At 43.7% G+C, this 8,964-nt stretch overlaps 1 protein-coding gene across 2 annotated transcripts in view; it reads right to left on the bottom strand.

Annotated features, from left to right (window-relative positions):
* LOC124621984 (programmed cell death protein 7-like) overlaps nt 1-8,964 on the bottom strand; it is a 51,959-nt gene that overhangs the window by 3,027 nt on the left and 39,968 nt on the right. The window lies entirely within an intron of this gene.

The following is an 8,964-nucleotide window of genomic DNA, read 5'->3' as shown; positions in this document are numbered from 1 at the left end:
CACACAAACAATATGACATCAATTTCAAGTTAATGGTTATTTATGAAGCAGATACCACAAATGATTATGCGGCAGGAAGGGCATCTGATGTCACAGAAATGAGAATGTTCACAGGTGGCATTAGATGATGAATAAATTACACACCGTCAGTCCTATCTTCCAAACTCACGGGTGTGCAAATGAGAGAAAGCTTCTTTAAATGGAGCAGCAAATTGTTCACTACGTGTAAATGAACTCAATTTAGATTTTCCAATTACTTGAAAAATGTGAATGAAGGTGCAGGAGATAAAGGGAAATTTTCCAAATGCACTAGTCACAAAATTCAAAGGAAGTAAGAGCTGGTTTGAAACAATGACGAAGAGGGTAGGACTTGCATTACAATATAGAACACTGGCTCAATTACTTCATGTGGCACTGGATGCAAAACTGTTTGTGCATTAATGCTATAAAATCCATCTAACTTCTTTCGGCAAATCTTATGATACTTTCTACCAATACAACAGTTTTTATGTATTTTATTAAGCAGAATGTTAAGAATTTCTTTGAAGGAGGTTCATAAAGTCTGATAAATATGGCAATTCTCCTGAAGTAACACCCGGCAGGCAACAAATAGCTGTATGCTTTGTTTATTACTTAAAGATCAACAATCTTAGGAGGACAGACTGCTATTCACACCGTAGAAATGATCCTTTGAGTTGCAGACAGGCATAATGTAAGGATTGTTACACATTACAGCTAAATCCTTATTCAGAAAACACACACACACACACACACACACACACACACACACACACTGTTGCCCAAGCAAGCACACCTCATGCACCCATGACCCTTACAATAAGCAGCTCTGGCAGGTCAGAAATCAACAGCTCATCTTTCCGGCGAGTAGCAATGTATCCTTTTCCTAATGTTGTTGATATTCCTACCTGGAGATTCCATTGTTTTACATAAAGATCAACAATATTGTGTTGTATCACTCCTTATCACGTCAATAAGATTTGCACATTGTACACAATGTGATCAGAAATTTTATATCATCTCTCTTCTCGTTACTTACAAACAAAAACTGGTAATGAAAATTCCTTTTCCTGTGAGGATCTCAACTAGCTACCACTGTACTGAGCCACAGAGATTTGGTGAGTGTGGGGCAGGTACGGAAAGGCTGATTTGGTTTTCTGTCAATTAGTGTGGATGCCTTATGAGATGACAAGTATGGCTGAACCTTGTTAGCTGTGTATACAACATAAGTTAACTTGAAAAACAACATTACACTGCTTAATAATCAGCCAGCCATCTGGATACAGGATGAAAATGGCTGATCACATTCATCTTATTGTAGCATAAAAATTGAGATGATTCGCTGGTAACCCAATTATTAATCTCTAGCCAAGATTTAAAATACATTGTGTTAAAATCATTTCTGATTACAAAACAAATATTAGATTTTGCTTACAGTGTATTTTTGGATCTATTCAGAAGTAACCTGTGTTACACACATGTTTCATGAGTATGCATGGCAAACTGACAATCTCCTGGCACATCTGCTAATCATCAGTTCTCTGAGAACTAGAGACATCCGCTGGGTGGCAAAACGACCAACTACATGGAGTACAATGCCTAGCACAAAAAAGGGACCAATAACAACAAAAAGAATAATAAACTGATCATCATCATTTGATTACTAGTATCGTGTATAATTGTGGGGTTACAATTGTACAATAACCTTTCAGTGGTGAAAAAAGCAGTCTTTATAGCTGACAGCGGACCAGAGTTCATATTTTGCAATCAACACAGTTATTTATGACGACTTGATGACACTTTCCGTTCATGAGACTGTGTTGTTGCAAACAACAACAATATTACAGTAGCTACATTTATGATGGGGTATGTAAGTCATACAGCAACTTATGCCTGAAAAAGGGAACATAATTTTTGTTTTAGATGACAAAGTAGTGGATATGCATAGATTTTGTTTTCAGTTCCTTTTCAAGAGAGAAATAATTGGGGATTCAATTAAGGACTTAACTCATGAAAGCAAAAATCATTCTCTCTCATCTGTAAATAAAAGAAACTGTGACAACTGCACCTAATTTTTATCATACACTTAATTGGAAGATGGGTGTTTGGATTGAAAACTCTACATGTAGTACCACTGGGTGCACCGAGTATGACAGCAGTACTGTTGCCAGCCCGAAGCACAAATAAAGGAGCAGGGTTGGTGTCAGGATGGGCTTTTGGCAGTAAAAAAGAACGCAACTAATGATTAATCTCTGTAGTACTAGGAATTTCCCAGAGGCAACACACAGGAAGACTCTGTTCTCTGGGGCAAATGAGCAAAGGCTACATAGTCAAGTGAGGGCTTAGGTAAATAAGCTAGCACAAATCAGGATGGGCACATTAAACACCAATCAATGATAGGAAGAGGAAGAAAAAGTGACTATCTTGACAAAGGTGGAAGATCTGCGTACTGTGCATTTGTGTGACCCTTATTTGGCACTTTCTAAATTATTTTATAATTTTTCTTGGGATGTCGTCCAGTCTGATTCCACTCCATGTAAAAATGGACTGCATGAAATTTGGGCTTACAAATAGAGCATATAGCATTTGGATGTTTGTAATTATTTTTTAAATGTTTACAGTATGTGAAGTCCAGAACTCAAATATCAATCTCCAAAAGCAGTTTGCTGATACTCTAGAAATTCTGGAGAAAATCAACTTTGAAATCTTCTGAGCATCTTTAATTCACTAACTAGGCCTACTTTTTGGTCGGAAATGTGGCTCCCTGGTAGAATACAGCTTCCAGATTGCTGCTGCCTACCCATATGGTAGTTGCTGCCAGAGTTGGTGGTCCTGTGTGCATGCTTGGATGTATGACTGGTGTGGGTTTCTCTTCTTCTCATTAGCTGATGAAAGCTGTGTCCGAAAGCTTTGTGTAGGTGTCTTAAATGTGCCTGTCTGCAACTTAACATGTCTTCTTTACATAAAGTAGCAATCTATCCTTTCTTACATTATTCTTAGTGCTGTAGTATGAATATACCAGAAATATAACCAATAATGGAAACAGAAATGCAACTGAAAGAGCAGCTGAAGAAATGTTGGGAAAAATGTCATGGTTTGTAGAAAAAGAAACTTGAAGTGCCACATGCTGTAAAAATGAAATGAAGTGCAAAGAAGAGGTGGGAGGAAACTGGATCAGCTACAGATGAATAACTTTACAAAACTGTCAACAAAGATGCAGAAATATCTAAAGCAACTGCTTGGAATGAAGCCTATGGAGAACTAGAGGCAAAAAGAGCAAACAGTAAATTTTTTTTTTATTTTTTATTTTTTGAATAGCTAAGATCAGAGACAAGGTGACCAAATATTTCACCATACTACACATGAAAAGAATGAAGCTGTGCTCATGCTCCATGATGTAAGGTTACTGAACAATGGAAAGACTACTTTGAGAAACTTCTGAAATCAAAGAATGTTTTCAGAAGAGAGCGATTGCACTCACAGAAGACTTGAGATAAATCAAAGGAAGTAGTGACAATAGCCCCGAAGAAGAAAAGCTAAACAAGAAAAGCAGCTGGTCCTGGTGACCAACTTATTTTGTACCTTGCTGAGACAGATCTAGACAGCAGAGAGGATTTCAGATGACAGGCAAGAGAATACAATTCTGCCTATTTACAGAAGGGAAAGATGATACGGAGGAATTCAACTAGTGTCACACATTATGACAAACTTTGTAAAGACACTGGAATAATGGCTTGCAGGTGAAATATAAACATGAAAGCAAAAGGTTGGATTTATACCAGAAAATGGGGCAACAAAGGTAACCTTTGCACTACTCTCGTTCATGGAAAAATGATTTAATTATTGATGTCCTGTCAGTGGCAAGTAGAGATCAAAGCCCAAGATGCGTGTCTGAAGACTTGTGACATGTATTACAGTACAGAGCATTAAAATCAATGAAACTGAAAAGGGACACCAATGCTAGGAGAGTGAGAGTGAGACGGGGAGAGTGAGAGTGAGAGTGAGAGTGAGACGGGGAGAGTGAGAGTGAGAGTGAGAGTGAGACGGGGAGAGTGAGAGTGAGAGTGAGAGTGAGACGGGGAGAGTGAGAGTGAGAGTGAGAGTGAGACGGGGAGAGTGAGAGTGAGAGTGAGACGGGGAGAGTGAGAGTGAGAGTGAGAGTGAGACGGGGAGAGTGAGAGTGAGAGTGAGAGTGAGACGGGGAGAGTGAGAGTGAGAGTGAGAGTGAGACGGGGAGAGTGAGAGTGAGACGGGGAGAGTGAGAGTGAGAGTGAGAGTGAGAGTGAGACGGGGAGAGTGAGAGTGAGAGTGAGAGTGAGACGGGGAGAGTGAGAGTGAGACGGGGAGAGTGAGAGTGAGAGTGAGAGTGAGACGGGGAGAGTGAGAGTGAGAGTGAGAGTGAGACGGGGAGAGTGAGAGTGAGAGTGAGAGTGAGACGGGGAGAGTGAGAGTGAGAGTGAGAGTGAGACGGGGAGAGTGAGAGTGAGAGTGAGAGTGAGACGGGGAGAGTGAGAGTGAGAGTGAGAGTGAGACGGGGAGAGTGAGAGTGAGAGTGAGAGTGAGACGGGGAGAGAGAGAGTGAGAGTGAGAGTGAGACGGGGAGAGTGAGAGTGAGAGTGAGAGTGAGACGGGGAGAGTGAGAGTGAGAGTGAGAGTGAGACGGGGAGAGTGAGAGTGAGAGTGAGAGTGAGACGGGGAGAGTGAGAGTGAGAGTGAGAGTGAGACGGGGAGAGTGAGAGTGAGAGTGAGAGTGAGACGGGGAGAGTGAGAGTGAGAGTGAGAGTGAGACGGGGAGAGTGAGAGTGAGAGTGAGAGTGAGACGGGGAGAGTGAGAGTGAGAGTGAGAGTGAGACGGGGAGAGTGAGAGTGAGAGTGAGAGTGAGACGGGGAGAGTGAGAGTGAGAGTGAGAGTGAGACGGGGAGAGTGAGAGTGAGAGTGAGAGTGAGACGGGGAGAGTGAGAGTGAGAGTGAGAGTGAGACGGGGAGAGTGAGAGTGAGAGTGAGAGTGAGACGGGGAGAGTGAGAGTGAGACGGGGAGAGTGAGAGTGAGACGGGGAGAGTGAGAGTGAGACGGGGAGAGTGAGAGTGAGACGGGGAGAGTGAGAGTGAGACGGGGAGAGTGAGAGTGAGACGGGGAGAGTGAGAGTGAGACGGGGAGAGTGAGAGTGAGACGGGGAGAGTGAGAGTGAGACGGGGAGAGTGAGAGTGAGACGGGGAGAGTGAGAGTGAGACGGGGAGAGAGTGGGAGAGTGGGAGAGTGGGAGAGTGGGAGAGTGGGAGAGTGGGAGAGTGGGAGAGTGGGAGAGTGGGAGAGTGGGAGAGTGGGAGAGTGGGAGAGTGGGAGAGTGGGAGAGTGGGAGAGTGGGAGAGTGGGAGAGTGGGAGAGTGGGAGAGAGGGAGAGAGGGAGAGAGGGAGAGTGGGAGAGTGGGAGAGTGGGAGAGTGGGAGAGTGGGAGAGTGGGAGAGAGGGAGAGAGGGAGAGAGGGAGAGTGGGAGAGTGGGAGAGAGGGAGAGAGGGAGAGTGGGAGAGTGGGAGAGTGGGAGAGTGGGAGAGTGGGAGAGTGGGAGAGAGGGAGAGAGGGAGAGTGGGAGAGTGGGAGAGTGGGAGAGAGGGAGAGTGGGAGAGAGGGAGAGTGGGAGAGTGGGAGAGTGGGAGAGTGGGAGAGTGGGAGAGTGGGAGAGTGGGAGAGTGGGAGAGTGGGAGAGTGGGAGAGTGGGAGAGTGGGAGAGTGGGAGAGTGGGAGAGTGGGAGAGTGGGAGAGTGGGAGAGTGGGAGAGTGGGAGAGTGGGAGAGTGGGAAATTGGGAGAGTGGGAGAGTGGGAGAGTGGGAGAGTGGGAGAGTGGGAGAGAGGGAGAGTGGGAGAGAGGGAGAGAGGGAGAGTGGGAGAGAGGGAGAGTGGGAGAGAGGGAGAGAGGGAGAGAGGGAGAGAGAGAGAGAGGGAGAGAGGGAGAGTGAGAGAGGGAGAGTGAGAGAGGGAGAGTGAGAGAGGGAGAGTGAGAGAGGGAGAGTGAGAGAGGGAGAGTGAGAGAGGGAGAGTGAGAGAGGGAGAGGGAGAGAGGGAGAGTGAGAGTGAGAGTGAGAGTGAGAGTGAGAGTGAGAGTGAGAGTGAGAGGGAGAGGGAGAGTGAGAGGGAGAGGGAGAGGGAGAGGGAGAGGGAGAGGGAGAGGGAGAGGGAGAGGGAGAGGGAGAGGGAGAGGGAGAGGGAGAGGGAGAGGGAGAGGGAGAGGGAGAGGGAGAGGGAGAGGGAGAGGGAGAGGGAGAGGGAGAGGGAGAGGGAGAGGGAGAGGGAGAGGGAGAGGGAGAGGGAGAGGGAGAGGGAGAGGGAGAGGGAGAGGGAGAGGGAGAGGGAGAGGGAGAGGGAGAGGGAGAGGGAGAGGGAGAGGGAGAGGGAGAGGGAGAGGGAGAGGGAGAGGGAGAGGGAGAGGGAGAGGGAGAGGGAGAGGGAGAGGGAGAGGGAGAGGGAGAGGGAGAGGGAGAGGGAGAGGGAGAGGGAGAGGGAGAGGGAGAGGGAGAGGGAGAGGGAGAGGGAGAGGGAGAGGGAGAGGGAGAGGGAGAGGGAGAGGGAGTTTCTGCTGCACTATTTATTTACTCTTAGTAAGGCAAGTTATATGAAGAGTGTTTCGGAATTTTGCCATTACCACGTGTTCCAGCGAAGGTATCAAAAAATAAGAAAGATTTAACTTTCCTTGACCTAATGCATGCTGCATGTCTGGTAGAACAGAAATTTGAATATCATTTTTAAAAAATAAGTTTTACTAGCTGCAAAGTAAAACAAATTCATTCTAAAACAAATTACTTTGTACCACCCACACAAGAACTGAGGTATGGTTTTGGTGATAAAAATAGAGGAAAAAAGTATGTAATCAACTTTGAATAGTGTGCAATAACCATCGAACTTCATTTGTCATCTAGCCAAATTAACAAAGTAGAGGTATTCAATCCCCGTCACAGCCCTACCAAAATTTAACACATCTATTTATTCAAAGAAATTTGTAAAATAAATTAATACATCCAAGAACAACAAGCAATTGTTCAGCAATTCATTTATATATTGCAGTTATAACTGAGGTGTCATGATAAACCCGGAACAATGCTTAAATGATGACAAAGAAGATAAAGTACTCTTTTTCTCATTAAGTATACTGTGTCACATAAACTGTAGCATTACATATTTTGAATCTAAGGTGGTACCATTTTACATGTTAAATAATACTGGTCAAAACAAATCTTGGAACAATGATAATCAGAAAATGGTAATTCTCTACTAGGTATCTAACATACACTTTGCGAGCATAGCTGATAACAACGATTAGTATAGTGTAATTTAAAAAGAATGACTATTTTGGACAGTAATAAATACAAAAAACAGCATGTGCTAGTGAGTATTGTGTTGTTTGAATATGTGTGGCCTGTAGTTTCAGAGAATCGCCATTAAATGTCAGTCATTAGAGGTCTTCTCAGTTTGCTATCAGTCAGAAGTAAGATGGCATCCGCTCAACAGAAGGTGTTTTGTGTGGTGCAATTTACAAAGTGTGTGTCAGTGATATCAGCCCAGAGCACTTTTCGTCGGCATTTTGGCAACAATCTGCCTGCACCAGAAATATTCATCATTGGTATCGCCAATTTGAAGAGAGAGGATGCTTGTGCAAAGTTAAGAGTCCCAGGCTGTCTCTCAGTTCTGATGACACAGTGGAAAGAGTTTGGCCAACAGTGGAGTCCACGAAAGTCTAGTCACTGCGCATGTAAAGAACTGTCAATGCCTCATATGACCATCTGGAAAGTGTTAAAGCACCATTTGGTCTATAGCTCATACAGACTACAATTGGCGAAAGTCTTTCAGGATGGCTGATTTCAGCAGCGCTCTGCTAGAGGAGATGGAAGGCAGTATGTTTACTACAATTAATTTTCAGTGATGAAGCAATATTTCATGTTAATGATAAAGTAAACAGACAAGCTGTTCATATGAAGATTCCAAAACACTTATGACATTATCGTGCATTAAGAAACTCACTGAAAGTGAATTTTTTTTGTGCCATTTCTCGTGAAAAAGAGTACAATCTCTTGTTTTTGAGGAAAACCCAGTGACTGGAATAAGCTATTTTTAAATGCTGCAGAACTGGCTTTTTCCACAACTTCAGGATGACTCCAATGACTTAATTTTCTAACAGCATGGAGCTCCATCACACTTGCACAACATATAATAGTTTCTTAATGACACGCTGCTTCAATGCTGGACGGGGCACACGGGACCCTGAGATGAATGAAGGGAAATGTGTTCCTCTCTCTCTTTAACTTGTGATATATACGCAGATACATTGGGTAAAATTTATGACAAATTTAGCTATCATGTAGATTATGTTCGTGCTGCTGCTGGTAGGCACAGCACTTAACAGCATTGCTGAAACTCAGATTTTGTATTTTGCAATTGATCCCATGTTCGTAATATGTTTTTTTCTGTAAATAAGGAGTGTTGAAATCAGGTCATTCTTTCTGAGACACCCTGTATTTCATTGTAGCTTTCTTTGATGATAGAAGCTATTGACAGGAAGTGTAACAGGTGTATGTTGGACAGTCAAAACTTCTATGCATCTAAAAATTTCAGATATTCAAAATTGTACTACAAATGTTCTTCTATTTAGGAGTGGGATATTTTTCAAGAACATTCTCTTGTCTGCTATTTACAATGCGTTTCAGTACTACTTAGCAAGTTATGTCAAGTTTCTGACACACAATAAGTGGAGCAGCCACCGCTTTCTGCATAAGCACCCATCCTATTAGAGCTATTTCATTTGTTTGACCTGTAGAATATATGCTGCTCTCAGGAGAGCTTAGGGAAACAAGATAGGGCCATCTTACTCCCCATTACTTTCAGGTGAGTCACCCTGCCATGTGTTTATACGCACTGAGGTGACAGAAGTCATGGGATACTTCGTAATATTTTGT

The sequence above is a fragment of the Schistocerca americana genome, chromosome 7, assembly GCF_021461395.2.
Source record: "Schistocerca americana isolate TAMUIC-IGC-003095 chromosome 7, iqSchAmer2.1, whole genome shotgun sequence".
Taxonomy (NCBI): domain Eukaryota; kingdom Metazoa; phylum Arthropoda; class Insecta; order Orthoptera; family Acrididae; genus Schistocerca; species Schistocerca americana.
This window is presented reverse-complemented; position numbering and strand designations above follow the sequence as displayed.